The 15,083-nt window shown below is 44.8% G+C and overlaps 1 protein-coding gene across 8 annotated transcripts in view; it reads right to left on the bottom strand.

The window, feature by feature from the left end:
- The window catches only part of LOC135027842 (uncharacterized), a 1,366,020-nt gene that overhangs the window by 851,186 nt on the left and 499,751 nt on the right, over window positions 1-15,083 (bottom strand). The gene's annotated exons all lie outside the window — the stretch shown is intronic.

The following is a 15,083-nucleotide window of genomic DNA, read 5'->3' as shown; positions in this document are numbered from 1 at the left end:
CAAGTAAAAACAAATAATTACAATGTACACATACAATAAGCAAAGAGAAGATGGGACAAGACAAAGGAAATATTTTATCAGTACGGCAAATGACCAAAATTATTCAGTTTGTCCTACAGATGCATCCTGAAACATTAAGCCTTAATACGCCCTGCAGCGTGAGATGCCAGGAGATGGACATTCCCTCTCCACCACATCATATTTTTCCAAGAAATAGCAGGATTCTTGTTTCTATCTTTCTATCTACAGTATCTATATATCTATCTAAATAAACAATATAAAGACAATTCCAAATAATAATATTAATGATAAGTATTTGTGATTATACATAAATATGGTAACCTCCACTAACATACTCCTGTTAAGTGAAAAAAGGGGCGGGGGTGGGGACTGGACTGCACACCCTATTATTGAAGATATTAAGAGGTGCTACCATGCTGAGGCTTCTAATACTATGCTGGAGGAAGAGAGATGCAGATGCACATTACTAGCGCTAAGAACACGGATAGTAAAAATAACTTAAATAAACCCTCACAATTAACATGGAATATAAGTGAAGATCTTAGCACACATTTGCGCAAATATATGGGCCCATGTACCGCGACCAGGTGACCTCATTACATTGATCCCTAACATCTCTAATACTATAACTTTATATAAATTTATCTAGGTCTTACCTTCAAATAGAGCCCTTATTAATGTGTGATCAGCAATGTAGGAACCTATACTAATTAAAACCTCCAGCATACTATTAGAAGCCTCAGCATGATAGCACATCCTAATATCTTTAGTAAGAGGGTGTGCAGTCCTCCCCCCCTCTTTCCTCTATGTGTGTGTGTATATATTGCACACATTTGAAGGCAAGGCTCCTTCACTCTGGCATTGGCACCCCTGCAATTTAACCTCAGGTGTTTTAAGTTGCAGAGGTTCCTACATTGCAGATCACACATTAATAAATGCTCTCTTTGAAGGTAAGACCTAGATACATTTATATAATGTGACAGTATTGGAGATGTTAGGGACCCATGTAATGAGGTCACCTGGTCACATTACATGTGCCCACATATCTTTGCAAATGTGTGCTAAGAACTTCACTTATACTCCATGTTAATTGTGAAGGTTTATTTTAATTACTTCTTTTACAGTGTTCTTAGTGCTAATAGTGTGCATCAGCATTTCTCTTCCTCCATACACCTGTTAAGTGTATGAAGTCATAAAAAGTGAGATGGGGGGCAACAAACGGCATACAAAACCTTCCCTAATTAAATCTCCTCCTAATCTGAATCTGCATCAAACGCATCACCACGAACGGGTTGCATTACTAAATAGACCATTTAGGTTGTCTTCCTACAACATAGGTCTGCAAACTCAGTCCTCATTACACCACACAGTGCATGTTTTGCAGGTAACCCAGCAGGTGCACAGGTGTATTAATTACTTACTGACACATTTTAAAAGGTCCGCAGGTGGAGTTAATTATTTCACTTGTGATTCTGTGAGGAGACCTGCAAAACATGCACCGTGTGGGGGGAATGAGGACCGAGTTTGCAGACCTATGTCCTATAGGGTATGTACAGAGCCAGCCCTAGGCATAGGCAAACTAGGCAACTGCCTAGGGCATTTGGCATGTCTAGGGGCACAAGCAGCTTCTGCTGATTAAAAATAAGATTTTAAACCTACCGGTAAATCTTTTTCTCCTAGTCCGTAGAGGATGCTGGGGACTCCGTAAGGACCATGGGGTATAGATGGGCTCCGCAGGAGACATGGGCACTATAAAGAACTTTAAAATGGGTGTGCACTGGCTCCTCCCTCTATGCCCCTACTCCAGAACTCAGTTAGAGAAACTGTGCCCAGAGGAGATGGACAATACGAGGAAAGGATTTTGTTAATCTAAGGGCAAAATTCATACCAGCCCACACCATCCACACCGTATAACCTGGAATATACGCAACCAGTTAACAGTATGAACAAAAACAGTATCAGCTAAAGATTGATCTCAACTGTAACATAACCCTTATGTAAGCAACAACTATATAGAAGCCTTGCAGATTTTGTCCGCACTGGGACGGGCGCCCAGCATCCTCTACGGACTAGGAGAAAAAGAGTTACCGGTAGGTTTAAAATCTTATTTTCTCTTACGTCCTAGAGGATGCTGGGGACTCCGTAAGGACCATGGGGTTTATACCAAAGCTCCAGACCGGGCGGGAGAGTGCGGACGACTCTGCAGCACCGACTGAGCAAACGCAAGGTCCTCATCAGCCAGGGTATCAAACTTATAGAACTTTGCAAAAGTGTTTGAACCTGACCAGGTAGCTGCTCGGGAAAGCTGTAAAGCCGAGACGCCTCGGGCAGCCGCGCAAGAAGAGGCAACCTTCCTAGTGGAATGGGCCTTTACCGAATTTGTTAACGGCAATCCTGCCGTAGAATGAGCCTGCTGAATCGTATTACAGATCCAGCGAGCAATAGTCTGCTTCGAAGCAGGAGCGCCAACTTTGTTGGCTGCATACAGGACAAACAGTGCCTCTGTTTTCCTTACTCGAGCCGTCCTGGCTACATAGATTTTTAAGGCCCTGACTACATCCAGGGACTTGGAATCCTCCAAGTCACTCGTAGCCACAGGCACCACAATAGGTTGGTTCATATAAAATGAAGAAACCACCTTAGGCAAAAATTGAGGACTTGTCCTCAACTCTGCTCTATCCACATGGAAGGTCAAATAGGGGCTCTTGTGAGACAAGGCCGCCAATTCGGACACCCGCCTTGCAGATGCCAAGGCCAACAACATGACCACCTTCCAAGTGAGAAATTTCAATTCAACCGTTTGAAGAGGTTCAAACCAGTGAGACTTCAGGAACGGTAACACCACGTTAAGGTCCCAAGGTGCCACTACGGGCACAAAAGGAGGCTGGATGTGCAGCACTCCCTTTACAAAAGTCTGGACTTCTGGGAGAGAAGCCAATTCCTTCTGAAAGAAAATAGACAGGGCCGAAATCTGTACCTTAATGGAGCCTAAATTTAGGCCCATATCCACTCCTGTCTGTAGAAAGTGGAGAAAATGGCTCAGATGGAAATCTTCCGTAGGAGCATTCTTGGCTTCACACCAAGAAACATACTTCTTTCAGATACGGTGATGTTTTGCCATCACCTCCTTCCTACCCTTTATCAGAGTAGGGATGACTTCCTCCGGAATACCTTTCCCAGCTAGGATTCGGCGTTCAACCGCCATGCCGTCAAATGTAACCGCGGTAAGTCTTGGAACACGCAGGGCCACTGTTGTAACAAGTCCTCCCTGAGAGGAAGAGGCCATGGATCTTTTGTGAGCATCTCCTGAAGATCTGAATATCATGCCCTTCAAGGCCAATCTGGAACAATGAGTATTGTTTTCACTCTTTTTTGTCTTATGATTCTCAATATTTTTGAGATGAGAGGAAGAGGGGGGAACACATAGACCGACTGAAACACCCAAGGTGTCACCAGGGTGTCTAGCGCTACTGCCTGAGGGTCCCTTGACCTGGCACAATACCTCCGAAGCTTCTTGTTGAGGCATGACGCCATCATGTCTATGTGAGGAATTCCCCAAAGACTTGTTATCTCTGTAAAAACTTCTTGATGAAGTCCCCACTCTCCTGGATGGAGATAGTGTCTGCTGAGGAAGTCTGCTTCCCAGTTGTCCACTCCCGGAATGAAGACCACTGACAGAGCGCTTACGTGATTTTCCGCCCAGCGAAGAATCCTGGTGGCTTCCGCCATTGCCAATCTGCTCCTTGTCCCGCCTTGGCGGTTTACATGAGCCACGACTGTGACGTTGTCTGATTGAATCAGAACCGGTAGGTCGCGAAGAAGATCCTCCGCTTGTCGTAGGCCGTTGTATATGGCCCTCAATTCCAGTACGTTGATGTGTAGACAAGCCTCCTGGCTTGACCATAGCCCCTGAAAATGTCTTCCTTGTGTGACTGCTCCCCATCCTCGGAGGCTCGCGTCCGTGGTCACCAGAACCAAGTCCAGAATGCCGAACCTGCGACCCTCTAGAAGGTGAGCACTTTGCAGCCACCACAGGAGAGACACCCTAGCCTGGAGGGACAGGCTTATCTTCTGATGTATTAGTAGATGGGACCCGGACCACTTGTCCAGGAGGTCCCACTGAAACGTCCTTGCATGAAACCTGCCGAAGGGGATGGCCTTGTAGGCTGCTACCATTTTCCCCAGAACTCGAGTGCATTGATGAACAGACACTCTTTTTGGTTTTAGCAAGTCTCTAACCATGTTCTGGAGGTCCTGGGCTTTTTCCATCGGGAGAAAAACCCTCTTCTGTTCCGTGTCCAGAATCATGCCTAGGAATGATAGTCGAGTCGTTGGAATCAATTTTGACTTTGGCAGATTGAGAATCCAACCGTGTTGTTGTAGCACTCTCAGGGAGAGCAACACGCTCTTCTGCAATTAATCTCTCGATCTTGCTTTTATCAGGAGATCGTCCAAGTATGGGATAATTGTGACTCCCTGCCTGCGCAGGAGCACCATCATCTCCGCCATCACCTTGGTGAAAATCCTCGGGGCCGTGGAAAGCCCAAACAGCAACGTCTGAAATTGGTAATGACAGTCCTGTACAGCGAATCTCAGGTACGCCTGATGAGGAGGATATATGGGGACATGAAGGTATGCATCCTTTATGTCGAGTGACACCATAAAATCCCCCCCTTCCAGGCTGGAGATCACAGCCCGGAGCGATTCCATCTTGAATTTGAACTTTCTCAAGTACAGGTTTAGGGATTTTAGATTTAAAATGGGTCTGACCGAACCATCCGGCTTCGGGACCACGAACAGGGACGAATAGTACCCTTTCCCCTGTTGGACTAGGGGAACCTTGACAATCACTTGCTGTTGATACAGCTTTTGAATTGCAGCGAACACTACTTCCCTCTCTGGGGGAGAAGCTGGCAAGGCCGACTTGAAAAATCGGCGAGGGGGCACCTCTTCGAATTCCAGTTTGTAACCTTGGGATACAATATCCATTGCCCAAGGATCCACGTCTGACAGAACTCAGACCTGGCTGAAGAGTCGAAGACGTGCCCCCACCGGTGCGGACTCCCTCAGTGGAGCCCCAGCATCATGCGGTGGATTTAGTAGAAGCCGGGGAGGACTTCTGCTCCTGGGAACTAGCCGGAGCAGGTGCTCTCTTTCCTCTATCCTTACCTCTGGCAAGGAAAGATGAGCCCCGACCTCTTCTGGACTTATGCGACCGAAAGGACTGCATCTGATATTGTGGGGTTTTCTTTTGCTGCGGGGGGAAAAAAGGCAAAAAGGTAGATTTACCCGCGGTAGCTGTGGCAACCAGGTCCGCGAGACCTTCCCCAAATAAAACTTCACCTTTGTATGGCAAAACCTCTATATGCTTCTTTGAGTCGGCATCAACCGTCCATTGGCGGGTCCACAGGGCTCGCCTAGCAGAAATCGCCATGGCGTTGGCTCTCGAACCCAGCAGCCCAACGTCTCTTTGAGCGTCCCTCATATATAAGACTGCGGCCTAAGGTCAATAAAATGGTATCCCTATCTAGGGTATCAAGGTCAGCTGACAAGGTATCTGTCCAAGCTGCAACTGCACTACACACCCATGCCAATGCTATTGCCGGTCTGAGCAAAGCACCGGTATGCGCATAAATAGACTTTAAAGTAGTTTCCTGTCTGCGATCCGTAGGATCCTTGAGGGCTGCCGTGTCCGGCGACGGCAGCGCCACTTTCTTGGACAGGCGTGTTAAAGCCTTGTCCACCCTGGGTGAGGATTCCCAATGTACCCTGTCCTGTGCAGGGAAAGGATACGCCATAAGAATCCTCTTGGGAATCTGCAGTTTTTTATCTGGAGTTTCCCAAGCTTTTTCAAATAACTCGTTCAGCTCATGGGATGGGGGAAAGGTTACCTCAGGTTTCTTTTCCTTATACATGCGCACCCTCGTGTCAGGGACCGAGGGGTCATCTGTGATATGCAAAACATCTTTTATTGCAACAATCATATAATGAATACTTTTGGCCACCCTTGGGTGTAACCTCGCCTCATTGTAGTCGACACAGGAGTCAGAATCTGTGTCGGTATCAGTGTCTTCTACTTGGGATAGGGGACGTTTCTAAGACCCAGAAGGGCACGGTGACCCAGCCGAAGCCATGGATTGACTCCCTGCTTTTTCCCTGGACTCTGCTTTGTCCAATCTCTTATCCAATAAGGTCACATTTGCATTTAAAACATTCCACATGTCCATCCAATCATGAGTCGGCGTTGCCGACGGAGACACCACAATCATCTGCTCCACCTCCTCCTTAGCTGAGCCTTCCGCATCAGACATGCCGACACACTCGTACCGACACCCCCACACACACAGGGATATAGTTATAAGGAGACAGTTCCCCAATAAGGCCATTGGAGAGACAGAGAGAGAGTATGCCAGCACACACCCAGCACCAACTGACACTGGAAAATAAACTCCCAGATAATAGCGCTTTTTATATTAATCACTGTGTTAATACACTCACTGCGCCTTACAAGTGCCCCCCCTCCTCTTTTCAGCCCTGTGTCACCGTGTTCAGCAGGGGAGATACCGGGGAGCCAGCTTCTCTGCAGATCTCTGTGGAGAAAATGGCGTTGGTTAGTGCTGAGGGACCAAGCTCCGCACCCTCCAGCGGCGGGCTTCGGTCCCGCTCAATCTCAAAACTGGCAGGGGATTAAAAGAATAACTGCCTCCGCAGTGCCTATAATGCCAGATATAGAGGTTATTATTGCTGCCCAGGGCGCCCCCCCTGCGCCCTACACCCATCAGTGCCCGCTAGTGTGTGTAGTGTGTGGGAGCAATGGCGCGCAGCGTTACCGCTGCGTGCTTACCTCAGTGAACATAGGAAGTCTTCTGCCACCTAGAAGTCTTCTTTTCTTCTTATACTCACCCGGCTTCAATCTTCCGGCTCTGTGAGGAGGACGGCGGCACGGCTCTGGGACGAACGGCGGGGGGAGACCTGCGTTCCGACTCCCTCTGGAGCGAATGGTGTCCAGTAGCCTAAGAAGCAGAGCCTATCACTTAAGTAGGTCTGCTTCTCTCTCCACAGTCCCACGATGCAGGGAGCCTGTTGCCAGCAGTGCTCCCTGAAAATAAAAAAACCTAACAAAATTCTTTTTCAGAGAAACTCAGGAGAGCTCCCTTGTAGTGCACCCAATCTCCTCTGGGCACAGGATCTAACTGAGGTCTGGAGGAGGGGCATAGAGGGAGGAGCCAGTGCACACACATTCTAAAGTTCTTTATAGTGCCCATGTCTCCTGCGGAGCCCGTCTATACCCCATGGTCCTTACGGAGTCCCCAGCATCCTCTAGGACGTAAGAGAAATGATATGCGGCATGCCTATATTCTGTGTGTAGCATTTTGTATGCAGATACAGCCACAGTCGCACACAGTATATAGGCATGCAGCATATCAATTTAATCATGGATGCATGCGCATCCTAGCCACATAGTAATGCAAACAAGATGCATTTTCATCAAAAATAAGCACCTGCTGTTAGCAGAGTTGCCAGTTGACTCACATCAGGCATCTCATGCTGCATGGTGCACTGAGGCAAGATTTATGAGGACACATCTGTATCCAAGCAGAGGCAGAGGTCACAGTGTTAGTGGTCATGTGAGTGCTTTGTTTGTGTGAGTGGGTTGGTTGTGTAATAGTGTTCGGCATATGTGTAAGGGGCAATAAGTGTGTCATGTGTATAAATGCATTAATAATGTGCAGCATATGTGTAAGGGACATTATGTGTATCTTTATGTATATAAGGGCATTAATAATGTGCGGCATATGTGTAAGGGACATTATGTGTATAAGGGCATTAATAAAGGTTGGCATAATGTGTAAGGCACATTATGCTTATAAGGACATTAATAATGTGTGTCATATATGTAAGGGGCATTACTGTGTGGTATTATGTGTATAAATGCATTACTAATGTGTGGCATTATGTGTGTAAGATGCTCTACTGGGTGGCGTAACATATAGATAGGGCACTACTGTGTGGTCTAGTGTGAATAAAGAGCAATATGGTGTGGTGTAATGTGCATAAGGAGCAATTCAGTGTGATGTAATGTGAATAAGGGACTCTACTGTGAGGAGTAACGTATATAAGGTAAAGTGGTACTACTGTGTGATGTAACATGAATTAGGGACACTATCACATGATAAATTGTGAATAAAGTTGCACTACTGTGTGGCATCATTTGAACTGGGGGGCGCTATTGTGTGGCCATGTCCCTTGCCAGCAAAAACACACTCCTTTTTGGGCTGTGCGCCAGATGTGCGCAATGTTCCTGTTTAAAATATAGGGGGTGGTAACACCAAAATAAGGACTGCTATGGGTGAGGGGTGATGGTGCTGGGAAAGGGGTGCAGGGTCAGAGGTGGAAATAGCGGTGGTGCTAGGGGGCACCAGCCAAAATCTTGCCTAGGGCATCATTTTGGTTAGGGCCGGCTCTGGGTATGTAGTATGTACATTAAGTCCTAGGCTTGGTGACATTTTATATGCACTAAACAAATTACTTCTTGTAATGTAATTATAATCTACATTGGTTTACAGTATATCACCTACCAATCTACAAATGTGAAAACAGACATGTCCAATGAGACAAACTTAAAACAATTTACATGTTTGAAATTTGTTCATATATAATTGCATATGACACATCAAACTTTCTGCACCAGGTTGACAGGTGTTTAACATGACTATGGGGGTAATTCCAAGTTGATCGCAGCAGGATTTTTGATAGCAATTGGGCAAAACCATGTGCACTGCAGGGGAGGTAGATATAACATGTGCAGAGAGAGTTAGATTTGGGTGGGGTGTGTTCAATCTGCAATCTAATTGTCAAAGTCAAAAATATTACATAGAGAGAACATACAAACCACACACACATTTAAGTCGCTATACTTGCAAATATGCGCAGCGAGCACAGCAATATATGGAAACACACGCATTTGCTCGGACATGGCACGGAGATGGATTCGGCGCTTGTTTCATACAGTACATGGTTATAATAATGTCAAGCACCAGACATCATGGAGATTTAGAATTGGCTGATGAATTGATGTCATGAATATGTATTATCTGAACAGAACCAGATGCGCCCATCATGTTTGGTATTGAAGCAAGCAGAATGATGTGTGGGTTAGTTTGATGCTGGTTGTGAAGTTGTGGGACATTGCAGCGGATAGATATGATTATATGTATAAAAGCTAAGATCACTTTGTTGAGAACAATGGATGATCAAGCCAACCTTTTACTAAGATTTTCAGGGCTGAACCTGATTAACATATACAAAGGAGAGAGAGAGACCCCTCCCCTAGGAACAGACACACAGGAGGATAGTTCCTGTCTGGGGGGGTTGGGGGTCAGTTTTTGCTGGTGGCCTCAGAGAACAGATGTAATGAAGCTACACTCAGAACAAAGCTCCCAGAAGCATGGCTGGATCATCACCAGGCACCAAAGGCTAAGTATTGAATTCACATGGCTAGATAAGGAAATATAGACAGATTGCTTTCTGGTTTAAATAGGATATTGTAACCTGGTTGTGTGATTGTTGGGTGTTTGTGTGATAGATCTGGGAATCTGTGATGGTAGCTGGGACATTAGACAACCTGTAGCATAGCATTTGTGGTATTTGTTTGCCTATGGTGATTTAAAATAGATTGTGCTGGTTAGTTATAATATATCTTGTTAATCATAAATACCACCATGCAGTTACGTTTGAACATGTGCTGGTAGCAATGGCAGGCTGAGATGTGTGGTTACATTGTGATCTGGTCTTGTGATGAATATGCTCTGGTTATTGAGATACTGAAGTTGTTTGGAATGTGAAAGTGAATAAGATGGTTCTAGGAAGTTGGATTGAAATTGTGAAAGGTGATTTAGATGGTTTGGAATTGTAAAATCAGAACATATGCATTGTTCTGAGGCTTGGACATTTTGGAATAAAATGGAGTCTTGTGTCTTCTGCTATGTGATTGTGGTGTAGTAGAGAGTGCCATGTGTTTGGACCTGCAAATCTAAAATGGCTGCTGCCGGGTGTTTTCCCCTCCCCCTTTCAACCATGTGTTGCAGTCTTCATGGGAGTTTTCTCAAAATGGAGTCTAGCTTCTGTCCCATGCGGTATTGTAGGGTTGTGTATATAGGGACAGCCAGTATGGGTAAGGTCAAGTATTTTCTCCACAAAGATTCTCAGCATTGAATAACTGCGCAGCGATTGTTCCTCACATGTGTAAGCTTCGCTGCAACCATATTGATCTTCTTGTTATTGTGAGCCAATCTCTCTCTCTCTCTCTTCTCCTCTTTCTCTCTTATTTTCCCTTAAATAGTAATTGTATTGTATTTCCTGTGTAGTTATCTGGTTAGGTAGTCTATGTTATATTGTAGTGTATGATTTGTATTTGTATTAATTCTTTTGCAAGTATATCATTCATAATATATATATTAGGCGTTGGACCCTGAGCACGGTATCTGTGTATTTCTTATAGTGTTTAGTATTCTCAGAGCGTCGGTGACGCTACAACAGCTTTAAAGGTAATAAGGTTGTACTGTGTTGCATTTACACTCTATCATTACACTAAGGTTTTACTGCATAATACACCGTTTATGGTTTAGATATAAAGGTTTAACATTGTGAGCGTCAGCGCCGCAGGTGATCTCCTCGTGGTCCCGAGCGTCCGCTATGCTATAGCGAATCATTACGTTAGTCGGCAGCCAATAGCGTGCCTGCCTGCGATCTCTTGGCCGTGAGCGAACGTGACGCTTGAGCGTCTCGACTACGGCTAAGCGATTGTTACGCAACGTGCGTACCCTTACGGTACTTCATACGTAAACAGCGTACAGTGTTCTTAGACCTCATAAAGGGTATTATATAAGATAAATATTTAGCTTTATCATAATTTGCAGTGTAAAAATAAAGCATCCAGTATTTACCCTGCACAGAAACAAAATAACCCACCCAAATCTTACTCTCTCTACACATGTTATATCTGCCTCCCCTGCAGTGCACATGGTTTTGCCCAATTGCTATAAAAAATCCTGCTGCGATCAACTTGGAATTACCCCCTTTATTGTGCTATTTGAGATCCTGCTCCGATATCTACAGTAAGGGTGCATACACACGGTGAGATTCGGACTTATCCGATTCTCACCGTGCGACAGGGGGCCGGGTCGGCACTTAGCCAGTATCGCAAGCACATAATGAGTGTGCTTGCGATGCTGGCTATGTGCGATGTCAATCCTGACTATCTCTTCTATAGAGATAGTCAGGATTGACTTGCCTGCACAGCCTATTTTTTCGGCCGATGCCGACCGCGCGGGGCCGCGCATCGGCATCGGATCGGGATCGCAAGGTGACAGTCACCTTGCGATCTGCACTATATTTTCTTCCGATTCTGACTATATAGTCAGAATCGGAAGAAAATATCGTACCGTGTGTACACACCTTAACAATCAGTTTGTGGCTTCCTGCTTTCTCCCATGCACTTCCTCAAACAATGACAACATCATATTTTTGCGCAAACCCCACCTCTTTTGAGACCAACAATTCAGGAATGGCTTACAAAATCAAGAAAATTGTGAGCCTTTCTGCTCCTATGACTTGCCATCTTGTCCTCACTAACCCAATCACGAGTGGAAAAGTCACTGTTTCCTTCAAAATCAACACAGGTTTTTCTATTTCCCACACTTCAATTCTGAGGACATCGCAGATGAGCAATTTAATGAATGACAGATAGGAACAGACTATAGTACAGATGTTTCCTCATACATCTAGCCTCACTATGCCATGCACCGCGAGTTGCCCGGCGTGAGTTCCCATGCAGCTCTACTAACGTGGTGCGCCCTTTTTTGCCCACGAAAATACTATGTGAATAAGACCCATGAGCAAACTCTGCTGATTAAAATGATATGCAGCATGCCTATATTCTGTGTGTGACTGCGGCTGTATCTGCATATGAAATGCTGCATTACAGTGTTTTCCAGGAAAACACTGTAACGTAGCATTATGTACACAGAATATAGGCATGCTTATGCGTCTTATTCGCATAGAGATACGAACAAGACACATTTTTGGGGTGAAAAATGCACAAAAAGACGAACGGCATTAGTAAATGCGCTCACGATTAGAAGCAACTTGAAAGGCTACTTATCCTGACTGCAGCAATGATTAAGGAGGACACATTTGTAGGTTCTCTGAGCAAAACTACCATAATAAAATGTTAGCCCCTTATCTGAGGAGAACTGATTAACCTAATCTTTGATCTGAAGAGGTTTAGCTGTGCAAAGCATCATCATTAATCCTTCCTCTGATATTAGCTCAAGACTGACAGGAACAAATCGAAGTCACAGGATGCTCAATCATAAGAAGCAGGAAATATTCACATGCAGGTCAAAGAGTGCACAGAAAACTAAATCAATGACATCTGTTAACTATGAAATGGCACTGTGCATGCCTGCTGTACATTGGTGACAATTATTTCATTTTAAAAATTGATTTAACAGTGAAAAAGAGTGATACTACCTATAACACAGTTTAGCTACAAAGAAAAACGTTTTGCAGGCTAAATACAATGAATTTGACTGTATATCTGATCCATCTGGTGGCTCAAAATCTGATAATATTTGATTACGTTTGTCTTCTTGTTCTGTGACAATGTGAGTTACTAACTGTCCTTAGTGCCTCAACATTTCAATTTAACTCCCACATCTTTCCAACTAATTTCTGGATTACAAAGAAATTGGTCAGCTTTCAAAATGTCAGTGTCTGGTTAGCATTTCAAATGGCTGCAGCACTAATTATGGCTTTTCATATTCTGGCATGCTGCACTGCATTAGGAGTGATACAAATTCTGGGTTCCATAATAGCAGAGTGAGAAAATTAGTGTCCAAAATGATATGGAAATATACTGCTCAAAGATTAATAACCGGTCTTCCAGAAGAAAGATGACTCTTTAGAGACGGGCGTATTACTGCAAGTGGAAGGAATAAGGAAAATAGCTCTAATGTCATCTCCTTTAGAGGCAGTCAGCTCTGCGTTATTACTCACAAGCTGTAATCATTTCTGTCAGCTGAATTTACAAGTATTGTGAGAGAGACATGGGATGCACAGCACTACAAGACACTAGACAGAGGCAAAATATTCTAACATGCAAAACATTCACTTTGTATTTCTTTTGGCCAACAAAGTTTTTTACTTCACAAGCAGAATTTGTTGCCAGCTGATTGCACCAAGACCTTCCTCAAACAAATCATACAGTAGAACATACTATAAAACAATGGCCTGTTCTGCCACCAAACTCAGATTGCGCAAAATCTCACTGCAAATTCACTTACACCAACAAAACACACTAGACACTAAACTGAAGTCGCGATAATAAGTTGTTCAACTTAGACTGGGTACACATCGTCATGACTTGACGGCAGACCCGCCACCGCAACGACAGAACAGTTGATCCAGGTAAGCATATACACTTACTGATCAGCCGCTCAGTGTGTCGGTCTTGCATTATAGCCAAGTGCGCATTTAAATTTGCTCATCCAACTGTGACCTTGACCCCCATAGCAAGTGTACGGTCGGTCACCAGATTACTGATACACGCAGACAGATATGTCTATACAGCTGAAGTTATATCAGCCATCAGCTGTGCTGCACAGCCGATGGAGTACAGTATCTCTGAGTGACGTCGTTCACAGATATATCGTTTGCCTATACCCGACAATCTGCTTGCAATCTATTGGCCGTTCACTTGAATGGCTGGTATATCGCCAAGTGTGCACTCGGCATTAGATTTACTACTGTACAGAAAATGGGTCAAACAAATGATACTTCATAAATAAACAAATAATTTTAAATATCTTTTGTAGAGTTTCTGACAAGTCTCCAGGTGTTTATTGAGGGTTTCATTTATCAAAATTACAACACTGAAGGTTTTTTTTAAAAACCAAATGGGATGCTTGAATAAAGAAAAGGAACTTAATGGCATTACTGAAGCTTGTGTATGAAGGCAAAACTAGACTAGTGCACAAGCAAAGCATTGATTAGTCTATTTGCAAATGCCTAGTAGGTGGAGCTACTTGCAGTAATGTGGGATCCCATGCCTTATAACAGGGGTGGGGAACCTTTTTTCTACCAAGGGCCATTTGGATATTTATAAAATTCTTCAGGGGGCCATACAAAAATTATCAACTTAAAAATTATCCTGCCCCCAGTAGATATGCCCCCATTAGATATGACCCCTAGAAGCGCCGCTTACACACACATTAAAAGAAAGAAAAATACAATACTCACCAGCCACGCTCCTGCTTCCGGACCCTTGCCCTCTGCCTGGCTGCCCACTCCTCAGAACTATGGGAGAGACGTCATGACATCTCTCCCATAGCACCGCACAGGCACACACGCACACTGCCAGAGCCAGAAGCCAGAGCTCAGGAGTGAGCTCCTGCCTCCGACTGCTGCTGAGGGGAAGAAGCCGGGTGCCCTCTAGTAACAAAATCTCAGTGGACGCCTGTCATCTACCTTGGTTAGGTGAGCCTGGGAGGGCCGGATCAAGTGGCTTTGCGGGCCTTATACGGCCCACGGGCCTGAGGTTCCCCACCCCTGCCTTATAAGAACTAGTTATTCCCAAATCCAGAGGTGCTTCTTGGCGTTAGTGAGGGGCTCGGGCACAGCATGTGACTGTGTCAGGAACATGTGAATTCAATGTGGGCCACTGAGAAAGCCTGGAGTCAGAATCTGAGCAGAATGAAAGCTCGGGTGCAGATGAGTGTGACTGCAAGTAGAAATGTATGATGCCGACAGGATATATGGAAGGAAAGACCACTCAAAGACAGACTAGAGAGACATATTTAGCAGAGTGATTACTAACAGCCTTCTGAGAGTGACTGGGATTTTGTGTTGGTACTTCACATCCAGGAATCTGAAAAATTAGTAATGCATGAGGAGAGAAGCCTGTGAGACAAACAACTGAGAGTGCATGTTTAACTGTTTATTTCTCTGACGTCCTAAGTGGATGCTGGGACTCCGTAAGGACCATGGGGAATAGCGGCTCC

The sequence above is a fragment of the Pseudophryne corroboree genome, chromosome 2, assembly GCF_028390025.1.
Source record: "Pseudophryne corroboree isolate aPseCor3 chromosome 2, aPseCor3.hap2, whole genome shotgun sequence".
NCBI lineage: Eukaryota > Metazoa > Chordata > Amphibia > Anura > Myobatrachidae > Pseudophryne > Pseudophryne corroboree.
This window is presented reverse-complemented; position numbering and strand designations above follow the sequence as displayed.